The following is a 17,595-nucleotide window of genomic DNA, read 5'->3' as shown; positions in this document are numbered from 1 at the left end:
TGTTGTAGACAGGAAAGTGGGAAGGCAAGATAATTGTCATTTCTCTCAGACAGCCATTTGCACTCAGCTGTTTTGAAAAAAGAATTAAACCCAAACAAAACAGCCCAAAAAGCAGAAGGCAGCCATCTCAGGTGCACATCTTGTGCACAGAGATCTGTATTTATTACCTGTAATCTATAATACTTACATCCCTTTTAGAATATATATTTACTTACTATAATTCCCATTATAAATACCCTAATAAAAGGTTTTAAAATCCTACGGCACCTGTGACAATTGCTGTAGATTACAGGCAAATTAATTTTATCTGTTTTCATCTGCCTGGTCCTGCCAGCAGAGTTTATTTCACGGCTGGACTGCATCCTCCAAAGCTCTCAGGCAAAGTCCTTGGTTTTGGCCCAATTCCTCTTCAACCATTCCCCTTTTCCAGACACACCCAGTAGCAAATTAAGACTTTTTTCTCCACCCACATCTCTTCTGTTTTGGAGAGCATTTGGCTTTCCTGACTTGCTCTGATTCTGCACCTTTTTTTCTGAGCAAAAGATTTTGTCACTGATTCTTCTCCTCATCAGAAGGGGAAAAAAGAAATTTCCAGCTTCAGGAGCCATGAAGTGCAGACACAAGGCTTGGTGTCCTTGTCCAGCTTTTCATTATGAATTTATTACGAATTTCATCATTTCATTATGAATTTGCCCATATTGTCCCTTACAGTCTGACTGCCTGAAGAACCACTTAATAATATCTGTGTTCCTGATATTTCATCCTTCCATTTGCCAACAGAAGTAAAAAAAGTCCCACAGAGTCCACAGTTGTGTTTATATTAATTATCGTGAATTATTGGCTTTTGTCGTTTTCCAACTGCAGGAAATCTCCAGGAAGAAAAGGAGATCCAGCTGTGACAGTCAGACTTATTTATAACATTCTAGAAACAGAAAGTGCTGTGGGAAATATTTAAATTTTTCTCCTTCAAAATTTCATTAACACTTGTTTTGCTTTGTGTGTCTGTGCTTTTAAAAAAAACTACAATATAAGCTACTCTCTCACGTGCAGGAATTTCTGTGTGAACTAACAAAAAAACCCCCAGAAATGCACCACCAAAAAACCCAACAAAAACCAAACCAAACCAAACCAAACCAAACCAAACCAAACAAACAAAAAAACCAAACACACAAAAAACAACCAAAAAACAAAGCACAAAATTAAAAAAACAACAACAACAAAAAGCACCCAAAACCCACCAAAACTCTCAAAAAAACCCCCTTAAAAATAACCACACCATACCAAAGGCAGCATCTTGATTTGCATTTTCTGATTTGGCCTAGAAGACAATTGCATCAAGGACAAGTGGTAAAAGCAGACAGAGGATCTCCAGTGAAAAGAATTAAATTGTTTTTTTTCTTCCTTTAAACACAAAATGTCTGGATGCTGAAGGATGATATGTCCCATCCAACAAATTCCCAGTTTACCTGGGCCACACTGTACTGAAATTATGCAGTGGTTGGGTGTTTTCAACTGCAGGCAAATTTCCATAGAAGTTTCCATTAATTTATGAATTTTTTTACTTGAGGACTCCAAAACTACAACCACAGCACCTGAGAAGGTCACACGCTCATTAAAAAAGGCTGAAATGTGAATTATCAGAAAAAGTCATGAGAGCTACTAAATTCAGTCAAAAGTCCTGGAGAAAATTCTCACTGGATTAATTAAGATTTCACAAAAGAAACTGAAATTCAACTGCAATTCCTTCTTTTCTTTTTTTCCCCCTTACATTCCCTTGTTTGCTATAGCTAGCAGAAGGACAAGAAATTTTCAGAGCTTTTTTAAACTTGTATTTGATATAACTATTGCTATTTTCCTATTCCATTGGTAATATTCACAAAGTATTTTTTATTTGCAGGATTTTATTAAGGTCTTAGCAAACTGGACATTTAAAACCTCAAGGACCTGCTTCAAACCTTCAGCTCTGCTTACTTTGTCTTCTAGAAGAAAGCAAAGTCAGGCTTCCCCCACTTCCCTATAACATATTTATATTTTTCAAAGTTTCAAGTGTGATTGTTTTCCAAATACATATTTTGCCTTTAATTCCCATCTTGTAGATAAATAAAACAAAGCAAAATCACATAAAATCTCTAGAGGTGTAGAATAAAACCTCTCCCACTTCTGTAACAGCAGACATCTGCATTCAAAATTTTGAAATTCATGCGCCTACTTTTTAGTTTCAGACCAAATGCAGTGTCCTGTATCTTGCATCACTAAAGAACAGGACTAAATTTGTGGTCACATTATTATTTTAGGTATTGAAACTGTAAATCTCTAAAGATACTGTTTCTGAATTCATAATTTGCTAAATGCAAGTGTAGCCCTCACTAAAAGAATGTAGGACATTTTATTTTGTACTTTCTTTTTTTTTCTTGTGGAGCCTAGGTCAGATCAAGGAGACAAAAGCCTTGATCTCTGCTCGAAGATTTCTGACAGTTTTGTAAAGAATTCACAGCTTGGATGGCATTTTATTGACATCTGTCCTACAGAAGTTTCATCACAATTTTCTGTAATTCTTGGAGAGATATGTTAAATATATCTGTTCGGCAGAATGGCTACAGTGACCTTTTGTTTGCAATTTTTTCCTCTCTCGCGTTCCTATTTTTGAGTGCAACCGGGATAGAAATGAAATGCAAGAGGAGCTATCCCTGGCAGCCAGGCTGGTTTGGAGCCATGCACTAGAACCTCTCAGAAGTTTAGTGAGGAGTTTATTTGAGGAGTTTACTGATGTTTACCCAATAAAACACAGACACTTTCCATGGCCCCAGACCCAGATATGGCAATAAATTCTCCTCACAACCTCGTTAAGGTGTCTTGGATTCTTTTAATCCATTATTCCATCCCAAAGACACCACCAATTCCCCCCCAATTATTTTTTAATGTCACTTTAAGCCTTTTTGATCAATAAAGGGTTCAGTTATTTTTTCCTGTCCTCTCCAAACAAGAAAAAGAAAGTAGAAGAATAAGAAGGTATCTCTGGAATGGCTATCCCACTTGATCGTTTCTTTTTCCTTGGAAAAAGATACCCAATCCTGAAGGAATGCAGAGACCAGTAGGGTTCTCCCATTTAGCTATAAGCAAATCTGGGAAGGATCTTGATAAATCTGTGGCCTGCTCAAAAAAAAAAAAAAAAAAAAAAAGGCAGAATTTGTACATTTGCAGTTTTCTGTATGTGTTCTATCAATTGAAATCAATGTGTCATTTTCTCTTCTGCCACTACAAAAGTCACTGGAAAAGGAGCTCTAAACAAAAAAAATAAAAGGCAAAACAAACAAAAAACCACCAGAAACACAAACCACACTTCTAGAATTTTGTTCCAAAACACAAAAAAGGGGTTTTTTTCCCCCTTCTGTGAATAGAAAATTGAGAGGTCACATCATCCCGAAGCAAACCAGACTAATTCTGACACCAGCCCTGCTGGCAACTGCTTCAGCAAGCAGCTTTGGCAGCCAAAGGCGGGGCCAGCCTGGAGCATGAGGAGATCCAGCCAGGCAGAGCCACAGCCCCACACACCAGTCCTGGAAAAAGCATCCCAGGGCTTGGCATCTGTGCTCCGGTGCCTGGGGAGCCCAGCCCAGCACTGGCCACACGTGCGCTGGCCTCTGCAGCACAGAAACAAAAGGCAAGCAGGGAACGTGCCAGAGCCCATTCCCTTCTTCCAGGAAAAAGAAGATTCTCCGAGAAGCCAAAAGTGAGGCTGCACATATTTTGTCTAAGCTACAGAAGGACTTTTACTTCTTATTTACCTCCAGAAGTTTTGTTCTCTGTTTCTGCTCAAACTGTTTTCACCCTCTGTTATTTACAGGGCGTTATCTCACAACGCTTCTCAGTTATCCCAAGTCATTCACAAGGAAATTAGGATGAAAATCCATACCTGACAATCCACAGCATGCAGACAGCATTCCAAATCTCCCCATTCTGTGCCATTAACAGGATTCTGACTTCTTCCATTTTTTTTTTGTTGTTGGTTTTTTGTTTTGTTTTGGTTTTTTTGGTTTTTTTTTTCTTGTGTCTTGTGTGTGTGGGTTTTTTTTTTTTTTTGTTGTTGTTGTTATTGCTGTTTGTTTGTTTTGGGCTTTTTTGGTGCTGTTTTGTTTTGTTTGGGTTATTTTGCCTGTATATGGGCCAAAGATTCTTCCACTACATGATGAGCTCTTGGGAAGATAGCAATTGTACTGGCTCAGACTCAGGAGGGTTCCAGTGCTTGGGCTGAGGCTGGCTCTGAGCTTCCCCCTCCCAAAGGGAAGTCCACCTGGGAAGACATCCTGGGCACAAATGGACAGAAATACATCCTAACACCAACAGCAATCCGTGATTTCCCGGTTGGCTGGGGTCAGAAGCTGCACAATTGTACGGTGCAGTAGGAATTCCAAGTGTTTCAGATATCCTTCGGGAGGCTGCTCCAGCCTTGATGATCCCTCACCCAGGGATATACTGCAGGACTCACCCAGGAATGCAAAGGCATAATAATGCTGACTTAGAGAAAAACTGTCCTCACCGTTTTTGGGTTACAGCTGCTGGCTGGAGCTGTGAGAAACACCAATGTCACAGGGCTTGCAAGGGTTTTTCAGCATGAAGAGAGAGATGAGAATGTTGACCTCATGTTCAGAAGGCTTGATTTATTATTTTATGATATATATTACATTATGACTATATTAAAAGGAATAGAAGAGAAAGTTCTCAGAAGCTAGCTAAGCTAAGAATAGAAAAGGAATCAATAACCAAGTTCTGTGTCCCAGCAGAAAGCAAGAACAGCTCTGCCGTGAGTGGTCAGTAAATCCAAACATCCACAGGAGACCAATCATGGATCCACCTGTTGCATCCCACAGCAGCAGATAGTGATTGTTTACATTTTGTTGCTGAGGCCACAGCTTCTCAGAAAAGGGAAAAATCCTAAAGAAAGGATTTTTCACAAAAGATGTCTGTGACACACCAACAGCAGGTGATCTTGGCAAAAGCAGTGTGATCCCAGAGAAACAGAGACACCACCAAACCAAGACACACAGGCTTCTGACAGCCAGCCTGTGAAATCTGGAGATGAGTTTGGTGATTTTGTGAGATCAGCCCATGAAATCTGACCCTTTCCTGGAGATCAATGTGCTGGTTTAATGAAGATTATTTCTAGCTGTTTTATTGTTTCAATAACATTCAACCATTACTTCATTTTCATGGTGCTCTCCAGGGAACCAGTACTGGAAATTTCCAGTAAAGTACTGGAAAACCTGTAATTGCTAATTTTAGACCAGTTTCCTCATTTTCATAGACTCAGCTAATTAAAGCATGTCACTTCCATGTATGGTCAGCTGCATGCCTTGGTCAATTATTCCACTGGAGGCTACACATCAGATTGTCAGGATTGTTATTAATAATGCATTATTAATATGGAATTTCATCATTATCAAGGCTGTTTCACTGAATTTATGGACTCTGAAATCTTATTCTGTGTATTTCTCATTGCCTGAGATCCCCAAAGACTGAAGATATGACATGAAATTCCCACCACAAAACCAGGATATAATTAATCCCTAATTTTATGTGTTCTACTGAACCCTTTATGCCACAACAAGTGGAGTTCTAGTCTTGAAAAGGAGTTTTCAGAAATGACAAATAAAAAAACAAAACCAGAAGATAGATCTTTACACATTTCCAAGAAAAATTCTCAACCTGCTCAATTTCCAGAGGCCTTTTTACTCACAGTGGCACTTCAAGTGGCTCTGAATTTGTTTCCTGCAAATGCAGGAATAGTGATTTTTTAAAAAAATGTCCTTCCTGAAGCAGAATTTATAGTCTTTTAACATTGGACGTATCCTGGGATATAAAGTGAATCTCCCTCCTGAAAAAACAATGCATTTTTAATTACGTAGAAGTAGCTGGAGATTTTGAAACCTTTGCTTTAGTCTGCTAAATGTCGAAAAATTTAATTTTTAGAATTCATTAGTAGAGAGTGCTAAGTAGAGGCTCACAGGACCTATTATGCTAAAGCAAGTTGACTTTTCTGCTAGCAGACAGGTATGAGATATTCTACCATTTATATTTCAAGCAAATGCTGATAAACTTTAATCAGAAATAGGTGAAGAGGAGATTTATCATTTCAATTGTAGTGCACTAAATTTTATACCAGGTTTACTCTGAAGCAGAAATGGCTGCATGTGAAGAATTATGCTAACAGTCCTAAATTTATGACCATTGATGACAACATTGGTGACAATTTTGTGCTTTTGTAAGTGATAAATATTTGGCGGGAGATGGTCGCACGAATCCTGAAAATTGCCCCCACCTCAGCCTTGCACCACTAACACTGACAACCTGCAAAATTTAAATTTCTCTTGACTAATAAGAGATGCCTTTTAACAAGATAACACTCACTGGCATGAGTGATCACCCCTCCCAAATTATTTTTCCTATTTTAATTGAAATATTTTTAATATTTTGACTGCTACATGCAGTAACAAGTGTAAAATACTGTCTGTCCTCAAGAAATCATCACTTCAGGATCTCCTGTCAAATGAACTGTGAACCAACAATTCTGGCAGATGCCTGGCACCTTTTCCCTGACTTCCCAAAAGTCAGCAGGTAGGGAAAGCCTCTGCACATATTTGAGAGCTATAAATTAATTTTACATGTGTCTATAAAAGCAAAATGTGTAAACAGAGCATGCCAGCACAAGAAACCAGTGTAAGTTGAGTGAGTGACAATTGTGGGGTACAAAATCACATTCTGATAATTTTCACAAAGGTTTTTGTGGTAACAGCTGGATTTGGCAGCCAGGTTAAAGAACTGGCACTTGGAGTTTACATTAATCAAGTTTCTAGAGTGTCAATTGTGGTGAAGGTGATACCCACACAAGCTTTCTTTCCAGCCTTATAGTCATTAACAACATACAGGAAAATCCTCATATCTAAAGCTCCCTATAGGATAAGTTAGTATATCATAGCTTTAACAAATCCAATGTTAAAAGACTATAAATTCAGCTTGAGGAAGGACAGTAAGAAAAAAAAAAATCACCATTCCTACCTTTGCAGGAAACAAATTCAGGGCCACTTAAAGAATGTACAGAACTTCTGCAGTTTATTTCAATTCACATTTCTCTGCTTCAGCCTACTACAGCATTAGTGCACATAACTTCACCATTCAACATCCAATTATGTGCAGAGGGGATAAAGTCATGTACACAAACACCACCACTGCCCACCTGTTTGGGTCGTTTATTTTCTTCATGTTGGTCATAAACAAGGCACTGTTTCTCCAGATTTCTGCAGCAGGATCAGTTCCCATGAAGAAAGTGAGACTCAGCCTGTGGTTTATTGGAGAATTCCAGCTTAGGCTTCATTTTTGTTGCTTTCAAGTTTTGAATAATTATTCCAGTATTTTCTTGTTAGAAAGAAAGAAAATTACAGTGAATTTTTTTTTTAACAGATGAAACAGAATATTTTCAGTAGTATTAATTTACATACATACATACATATATATATATATATATATATATATATATATATATATATATAAAACAACATGTTTCAGTTCTGGGCTTGCTTAGCTTATGAATTCCAGGTTTATTTATTCAATCCTGGAATACTTTATCAAAAGGAATATGGATTTACAGAACTGTTGGTGATGGAATTTGTTGCTTGTGAGATAACAGCAGGAATGGGTAGGGCTGTGTTATGCAGTTTGATATGTTTGCTATGGTATGTCTCAATTAGGCAGATTAACTTTAAATTACGTTTTTATCGGGGGACTGATTTTTATCACAGGGGTTTAAATTCTTAAAGACACAGTTGTAGTTTTCAAATTCTAGTTTAACTTCAGAAGAATACAGGAAAGGAAACAGATAAATAAAAAAATAGTGAAATAAATTGTAGGTTTATGGTAAACTCTTTTCGCTGGAAATTGAGAGCTATACCAGTCCTTGTCACTGTGCTGTGTAAGTAATCTGAATGCCAGAAGTAATTTTCTTACAAAGACAGGCTAAATGCCATGAATAATTTGTTTATTTGCTTCTGACAAAATTGTTTCCCTGATTCCACATCCTAAATGATATCAAATTCAGGTTATGTGACCCTGCTTTGTAAGAATCTTGCAGCTGCTGCCCTCCGTTGAGATGAAGAGAATCCCTTTTGCTGGCCTGTGGAACCAGCCCTCACAGATGAGGATGTGTAAAATCTTTATATATCTCTGCCTTCTTCTTTTTTCTCTTCTGGAAAATATCTGCAAGGCATCTTTTTTTCCCCCCTCATCCATACAGCTCTAGAATTTCAAGGAGCTATGCATGAAATGCACAATGAATCCACCTGCCAAGCTTACCAGCATCTCTTCTGTGCAGTCCCTGATAGACAATTCCCTCCTCTTTTATATTGATCATAATATTTTGTGATCAAGAAATTCAATGTTCATCCCATGAAACAAGAAAACAGCCCCAATGCATGAACAAGACCCCTAGATGTCAGTACAATAACACACACAAAAAAAAAAAAGAGTAGCAGCTGCAAATAGCAGCAGAATTGTTTTAAAGTTAAGATGGTCTTGAATGACATTCAAGGAAATTGATAAAGATATTTCAATCTAGGATTTAGAGAGAAAAAGAAAATATTTTTTCTTCACATTCACATGTGTTTTCCTCTAGGTTCTGTGCCAGTGGAAGTCAGTGGAGAACATGCCTTGGTTTTAGCTGCTGCTCTGGAAAGCTCTAGCATGGAAGCCTTATTTTGTGCAGAGAACCTTCCGGGCTATGTAAGAATGGCCTCATTTTATGTCAGGTTTGGGTGTTTTAGTTTTCCTGGGCCAAGTCCTTTGGAAAAATATTAGTGTTACATATATAAAACCATATTTGTTCACTTGCACACCATAAAACTACAAATATATGCTCTTTTCCTAACAAAGGAAGACATCTAAGAGAACAAAAATATTCCTTTTCTTTGTGTTTGCATGTTGGGATAAAACCCATCTTAATCCCAAAAGCTAGTTTTTTAAATTGTGGGTGAAATGAATATATAAAATAGATAAATAAATATACAGGTATGAAATCTACGTGAATATCTATGTATGAAATAAATGTGACACTTGAATTAGCAGAGATCTGTTTTTCTCTGCGTGCAAGACACACATGCAATCTGTGAAATGTTCTACCGTAGGCTGAAGGGGAAAGGGGTGTAACCAGCATTTCCTTTTCCGTCTGAAAATTTACAGGACTGCAGCAGGACATCTGTATGGAATTAGCGTGGCTTTTGCCCCTCAAAAATTGAGATTCATGTGTCTGCAAACTGAGACTTGGTAATCTCGAGTCCCAATTTGTTCTACCTAATAAAAACATCAGGACTGATTGCACCTTAGGGTGTAATATTTAGAAAGGCTGAAATTAAGTTTTTAAGGAAGTAAAAATAAAATCAGACAGTTTCATGTTGCTTTAAAGTATTTGAATCTTTAGATATCTTTAGATGTGTGTAAGGGGTTGTGTGCAGCAGCCTATATACACACCAAACCCTATCCCTATATTTGCAGGCAATATTTGGGAGCTGAATTTGGGAGCTTCAAATGTACTCAAAAAATCCTTCTTTCTGGAAAGCCACGTGACAAACATCTCTGCCAGTTTTTTTATGGAATTTGCACTGGTGGATGACCTCTTATTTTTCCTTCCTATAGTCTATAGGAAGGGCATGCTGTACATAACATTTCATAATTACAACATGCTGGCCTAGAGCTGCTGAAATACATCAATGCAGATTTTGAATTGTTCTTAGCGTATGTAGTTCCATCACAGATGTTTGAAACATTCCATAATGATATTATAACATATCATACACGAGAATTTTATACAAGATATGGAATAGATTTTATTTCTCTGCTTGAACAGTGAGATGGGACCAACTGTGTGATCCCTTGCCTTGAACCATTCTGGGATTCCATGGGAATCATTCCTGGGAACTCAGCATTTGCACAGCCCTTACTGCCCTGGTTTAGGGGAAATTTGGAGAGAATCTCCAAAGGGGCCCTTCCAGAAAGCAAACCCACACGGCCCCTCCGCACAACTGGATGGGGAAGGATTCCTTGGAGAGAAGTGGAAAGAACCTGTTTATTGAACAGGCACAGCAGCCCCAGCACACAGAATGAACAATACCAGGTGGCACCACTCTGTCACCGCTCTGACAAAGGTGACAAATTCAGAAAGTCTCCCCAGGGGTGGTAACTCTGTTCCCAGTCCCTCCTGTGCTGGGGCAGCTGCTGCAGCCACAAGGTGCAAACTCTCGCTGTTCCCAGGTCCCAGTCCGGAGCAGGTTCATGTTGGTCCAAAAAAGGGAAAAGAAAAACAGTCCAGGAGAAAATTTGGATAACTAATGAGCCGAAGCAAAAGCAAAAAGCCAAGCAAAAAGCAAAAGCAGCACCATGCACTGCCCCATCTCTGAGTCCCGCCAGCTGTGGGGGAGCAGCTGATAACAAAACCAAAACAAAACTTTCACTCTTCAGAGCCAGTCGTGAAGGCACAGAACATCATATCCTGCATAAACAGAACACACAAATGGGGATAAAAGCATCAGAATGTCACCCTAGGACAAGCATGAAATGAATCAAAGTCTACCTTTACTTACATTCCATGAACCTATTTTACTTTGGAAGAAAAATGAAGTTTTGTTCTAGTTTTGCAAAACCAATCATGGAATCATAGAGTTGTGAAGGTTGGAAAAAGCCTCTAAGATCAATGAGGTGTTCGCTGGACAGGAAAAACACAAGATGATCACCACAGAAAACTGTTACTACTTCTTTTGTTCAGGATTATTTACATAAAACATAAATAACCGCATATATAGATATATGAGGATATTACTTATATAGATGTATCAGGATATTTATATTGCTTAATTCAGGGGTTTTCAGAGAACATGTCATCTCAGTGAGTTTTAGGACAGCTCAATCCTATCTTTCTAAATATGTTATTCAAGAGAAGCTGAGTCAGAAAATGATGCTTGCAGAAATGTATAAAATGACTGCTCCATCCAGCTATAAAATTATTAATGTGTTTAAACAACTTAAAACATGTTGACTGAGTTTAATGCCTGATGAATTTTCTCCTGAGTAATTGAGCCCTTTTATCTGCTCCACCTACAGACTCCCAAGGGAAGAGCTTCCTAATAAGATAAATTAAATTAATTATTAATTATAGGCATATTCTTAACCTGGGAATTACTCTTGCAGCTATGTTGGGGTTTTCTTTCCAAAAATAAAAACAGAATATCCAATTATTTCTAGTGGGGTTTTTATCTTGCTTAACTTGAATAATTTTAAGATAGACACTGAAGTGTTGGAGGTCTATGTACAACCTCCTGTTTAATTTTATTTCTTATTTCTATTAATAATTTTGCAAATACAATTTGGTTACCTTTTTCTAGAAGAAAAGAGAATGCTTTCTTTTTTTAACTCTTTCAACTCCTTCATTTTGATGACAGATTTCAGACCTCAAAGTAGGATTTGCTTGGTGGTAGTTAAAATATCTAAATTAGGAACATTTCACTTCTGTTTGATAGCACTTAAAAAAAAAAAGAAAAAACAGTAGAGTGGTCCACCCTACTTCTACTATGCTAAAAAAAAATCCCAAATTATAATGAGTCTTACAGGCAGAACACACAAATCTGTTCTGGAATGATGTGCTAAAATATCTTGCTTTGTTTACATTTTTATTTGTGTCGCAAAGGTAAAGAATCAGACATTCCAAGCTGGGTAATCCTTTTGTAGAGGATGCTTTGCATCGTTGAGAGATCTTTTGTTTAATTGCATGGAACAGTTTCCTCATGACATCTTTCACCACATTTTTTTGCTTTTCTTCAAATTGTCTTGTGTCTTAAGTACCTTTCTCTTCTGTTTTTTAAGCCTCACTTAATGTTTTGCACCTTTTCAATATGCCTCAGGCAACATATACATTTTTGTCCTTTTACAGTGAAAGCATGGCTTTGAAACCATTACTAAAATATTTTTGAATTTTATAAGTTATAAAACCAAAACTGTGGAATAATTGATCTATTTGTTGCATATGCAAGGGACTTTATGTTGAATAATATATTCGCTTAACATAGGTATGAAAATGAATTAATACAAAAATGCGAATCAAAATTGTTTCTTAAATGGCTGTAATACCCTTCATATGCATTGAAGTTTTACAAACAAGCACACAGAGAGGGGAGATCATAACTCTTTACTTATTTCTTTTTTATTGAGAATAAACTTAGAGTGGGAGCAAATTAGTTTTAGCTCTTTTTTCTTACTAGATTTTATTTTTTGTTTGCTGAATTATGGGCATATACCAAATCAATACCTATATTTAAAGGGTGGGAGAAAGGAAGTTAGACCAACTAATCCCATTTCCTGGCCTGAAATAATGCTGAAAATTGAAATAATTCAAGTTTCTATGCGAAAACAAGAAAATCAAAGTGAATAAAAAGATACTCCTCTAAAGTAATGAAGGAACAAGCAGAGAATGAAGCAGACAGGCTGAATAATAAAAAAAAAAAAAATATATTGATTACCTAATCTCAGCAATGCTTTTGAAACAGTCTCAAATTACATCTTCTAAGTAAGAAAAGCATCACAGTCTAGAGTAAAGTATTTCATTTTATATTATTTATTCTATTTCCAGATTAGCGATGATCTGGAGATAGCACAATTACTTTGGAGGACAGGATTGGAAATCAAAATGATTGGTCAGATATATGGTCAGAAATACTACACAAATGGTAAAAAGAAAAGAAAGCACAGGTAAAAATCAACCAAGCAAGCAAAAAGAGGATGCAGCTCAATCCTTCTTTGTGGTGAAACCACTGTAATCTATAGCAGATCACCTACAGCTGCACAGAATTCCTGTGCTTGAGGTACAGGCTAAATGGTCAATTTTATTTTTGCTTTAGAGCACCGAGGTTTAATCAAATGAGTTTCCAAGGTCTTTGCCAAAAATACTTTTAAAATAGATCTACGGTAAAGATACCAGAGATATCAAACAATATTAACAAATTATATTTAGCAAATATTTAACAAATGAAGTTTAGGCCCTCACTGAACATGCAGGTGTGTGAATTCAGTCCATTGGAGAAAAGGAAAAAGCTGAAAAGAAATTTTTAGTGCTGACATTGTCTTGTCACTTCTACTTTCAATATCTGTACTGGGTCTAGACATCCACCACTGGGTGTTCTTGGTGATTTAAGTAATTAAGGGCTGAGAATGCTTTTACTTGTCAAATCAATGTGGCCATTGAGAAACATCATTTTCAGAACTGTAAGAAATTATTTACAACCACTGAGTCTAGTTTAGTTAGATCCTACATTAGCAAAATGATGGCCTGTGTTTTTACTCTGTTTCAAAATGTCAAAATAATATTATTGGCTTCACTTAAATTTATCCCTCACCCTTGTTTGGGAAGAAATTTAATCACTTGGGAAAAGTTCAGATCAAAAAATAATCTCATAAAGCATTATGAGCTTTTCTCTGGAAAAAATTTATTTATGCAGATGTACAATTGCATGCTTCCCGAATATTCACAATATATAACATTTTGAACGATTGTTATTGGAATTGGCCAGACTTGAGGTGGAAGTTCAAGTAGAGCAAAAGAGGCATCACTCATCCTTCTGCATCAGCTACATGATGCCAATATATCACGGCATCCTCTGCGAAAGAAGCTTTTTTATTTTATAACACTCAGGGAATATAGAATTTGGATCAGCAAATCCAAATGTGTCCTAGGTTGACAAGAAGTGAGTTTTTTGGGATGCTGTGGTCAGACCAATCAGTGCTCAGATTTGAATATTGGCACCTGGTGTGGCCGCTGAAGACAGGGATACAGCTCTGAGGACACGGGGGGTTAAAAAGCGGAGCGCTCCCAGGGGAATTCTCCCTTGGTTCCATCTGTGAAAGATGTCACCCTTCCCCTGCCCAGCTGCAGGATGGAAGGGTGGAGGAGCACTGAGAGGCATTGGGCAGCCTCTCGGCATCTCTCTCTCAGAGTGACCCTGAGAAAAGTTCCAAAGTCTCTTTTCCCAGCCCAGCACTTGAAGAAGGAGTCAGGGCTCTTCATTTCTCGGTCTCAATGTTGTTTATTGTTCCTTATCTATAAAATTCTCTCTCCTGTCCTGCTGCCCAGGTCTGCTCAACAGGACAGTTCCAGGCACTCTCCCTGCCCCAGGGCAGTGCTATGTCTATAAACTAAAAACTTTGTATACAACATTTACAATAACTTCCCAACAACTAACGCCTATGTTAGACAGTGAGCTTCCACTCTAAACCAATATAAAAGTGCCAACACCACAGCAGGAGATGGAGGCCAAGCAGAAGAAGAAGGAGAAAGGCTGGTCACGTTCAGATCTCTCAGTCTTGCCTCCTGAACCCCCATACCAAAAACCCCAAAATCTATTTTTCCACCCTGTGATAACTTCACTATTATTATACCTAAACTGTTGTGGCTTGCAGATCTTCATCTGAGGTTGGTAACTTGCTCCACGGGTCATAATCAAACCCACAGGGGCATCTTGGGCTCCGTGCCAGGGTCTCTGAGCCCCCTGGCAGGGGTCCTGGCCATCCTGGACAGCCACAGGGAGGTCCTGGGTTCCTACAGCAGCCACCCAACTCCCCCCGGGAGAGAGAGAGGGAGAGAGCCTGTGCTTGTGCTTGTGCCGTCTTGAACTTTGATGTCATGTGCTGGCATCACAGGGGGGCTGTGGGGAGAAAGTGCTCGACATTTTAAGTGTTTTCTTGGACAGTGGAAACTTTACAAAACACGAGTCCACCTTGGTTTGAAGGAGAAGAGAGACAGACACGAAATAGAAGGAAATGGGCAAGCGTGGTGGAAGCCAGAGCAAGTGAAGGATGTCAGAAGAAGGTGAGGAAGAATCCTAGGTGGAAGGAGATGACAGAGTGGCCTTTGGCTGGACTTTTTTCTTGCATAGCCATGGATTGAACCAATTTTTCCTGTAACACAGAGACTGCATTTTAGGGGGATGCAATGAGCCAAGAGAGTGACCTGCCTCAGTGACTGCCAGTGCAGGAGTGAAGTGAACAGAAAAAGCTGAGGAGAGTGTGGTGGTGCCCTCTCTCTTCAGGGAAGAAGAAGATCTCTGTTCTCAAGACCCTCGGCCCTAGGGAAGGTGAGAATGGGGGAACTGTTGTCCCAAAAATGAGAAACTGTTGGGTTTTGGTACTTGGCAAAGCATCCTTAAAAGGAGCCCTATAAGCAGTTTTGGTCCATGGATGGTGGTGAGAGCAGTGTACATGGAAGGAGGATGTCAGGATGGCAGTGCCATGTGTGACATGGAAACACAAGAGGCTTCAGCTGTGTTTCCTGGGGAACTATGGTACAAGAGAGACTGCTGCCTCCCTTGATGAACTGAGCGTTGATTATCTGAGGGGTGGTAACTTGATTGAGAATCTAAGATGGTATTTCGTGTGCTGGTGGAAATTGGGGGGAGAAGGAGGAATGCTTTTGGAAAGCTTTCATTCGGAGTTCTGTGTGCTCCTTTTTTCATATTGTAAGTTAATAAAGTCCTTTTCATTATTCCAAAGCTGGAGCCTGTTCTGCTCTATTTTTGGTCACATCTCACAGCAGCCACTGGGGAGAACATATTTTTACGGGGCACGCTGGCATTCCGGAAGTATCGAACCATAACAAAATGCTTTCCAAAAGCTGTGGGAGACAGGATCAGGGCTGGGATGCCTTGGAAGAACATCCTGGTTTAATTCAGGGTGAAGAAGTGAAACACTTTCCTAGGGCTCCCTGCACCTCCACAAAATACCGCCATCTGTATCTCACCCTCTAGTTCTGGAAGGTTCTACACTCCGGGTTTCCCCATTGGCTCTCCACGGAAGGCCACTCCCTCCCTTCTCTCTGATTGGTCCAGCCTGTATCACTCCACTCTGGCTCCTCCCCCGGACTCTTTCCCTGTTGGACTGTGGGAATCCACAAAACCAGAGGGTTTTGGGAAAGCTGCAAAGGGCAGGCCTCAGAGACAGTGGGACTGTGATGGGAGCTAAGCAGCAGCCATGAGATTGGGCAGCAGGAAAATTATTTAAAAAGTAGAAAAGCAAGGACAAGTAGAACAATGGTCTGTGTATTAACACTGGTCTAGAATAACTCCCTAAGCTACAGAAAAGTTTATCTAGCAAGATATTAGGAAGATTTAAGCTTAATAATTGAGCTCTGTGCATTGTGTTTGAAGGCTCATAAGCAGGGATTGTATTTGAAATAAGCAAGCATTGTTTAACCAAAGGTACCTGTGCTTACAGTGGTTGGACAGAACTACTGTCAGTGTGCTTTTGCTTTGTGTGATTGGTCAAAAAGCTTATAAAGTGAGTTGTGACATTGAGTTCTGTGTCTGCTGCCTGGGATGTGAGCTGCTGGCATCTTCCCATTGCCATAGCCATGTAATGAGAGTGATGCTGGGAAATCAAACAGCTCCAGGCAGTTCCTCAGCAGCCCCGTCCTGTTTGTGATTTGTACACAGCTCCCAGCCGATGATAAAGGGGAGCCACTTGCAGCAGAGGTATAATATTTTTCCTAAAAAATCTAGTTTCATCCCATAAGTAGTTGTGATCTTGGGTTCTGCTCTTTAAAACGCAGAGCTGTGTTCCTGTCTTGTCCAAGCAGCTCTTAGTTGTAGTACTGATTTGATTTATCATATTGTGCTTTTTATTCTATGAATTTTCTTCCATATTTTTAAGAGAGCTGCTGCTAGCTAAAGAACCCAAGCCTTCTGGCAGTGATTTTTCTCTCCTTTACCACAGCAGTGGCTTTTCTGGGCAGCTATTGGAAATTTACCATATGTAGTTCTAAGATGAATGATCAGAACATAATCATTATTTTAAATCATGTCTGGTCTTTTATCCATAGAGTATTTGTGATGCTCATTCTAACAAAGACAGCTTTCTTGGGAACCATTAATTTGTGTTCATATTTACAAGACCAGACTTATGAAAAGTGAGACATCTTGCAGTGAATGTTTTATAATTTTTTGTGCTAGTGCCCTCTTGAGTGCAAGAAGGTCTCTTGAGTCTTACAACCACTTTACACATCACTGGTAGCTGCTGACTTTGCTTTTGATACGCTGCACATTATTTCCAGTTTGAAATTATGTCTCTCTTGGCGTTAAATTGTAACTTTCATATGCTCTAATTTCTAGCCCACTCTTGCTGTGTAATTGCCAAACTTTTTTGGGGTGTTGTTTCACTGTTTGGGGTTTTTTCCCCTTCAGGATTTTCTAGTGTTGTCTTTTTCCAGATGTGCTGTGTTTACCTTCAGAATTGCTTCTTTATCACTGTGTTTCCTGATATCCAAGACCCTGAGCTTATCTCAAATCAGTTCTTTCCTTTTGATTCCTTGTGTCCTATCTATTTATTCCTTGTGTTTTCTGGAGATAGTTATTCACACGAAGTGGCATGGAATCTTTCTCTTTCCCTGACCCTCAGCTGCACTTCATTCACGACAGGTTTAACAGCTTCTGCTTGAAAGAAATTCCAAAACTCACCCACAATCAGGAGGTTGCTGAACTCTCCAAACCCAGTTGTCTTCATAGATACTTTTAGTTTCTT

This window comes from Zonotrichia leucophrys, chromosome Z (genome assembly GCF_028769735.1).
Source record: "Zonotrichia leucophrys gambelii isolate GWCS_2022_RI chromosome Z, RI_Zleu_2.0, whole genome shotgun sequence".
Classification (NCBI taxonomy): Eukaryota; Metazoa; Chordata; class Aves; order Passeriformes; family Passerellidae; genus Zonotrichia; species Zonotrichia leucophrys.
This window is presented reverse-complemented; position numbering follows the sequence as displayed.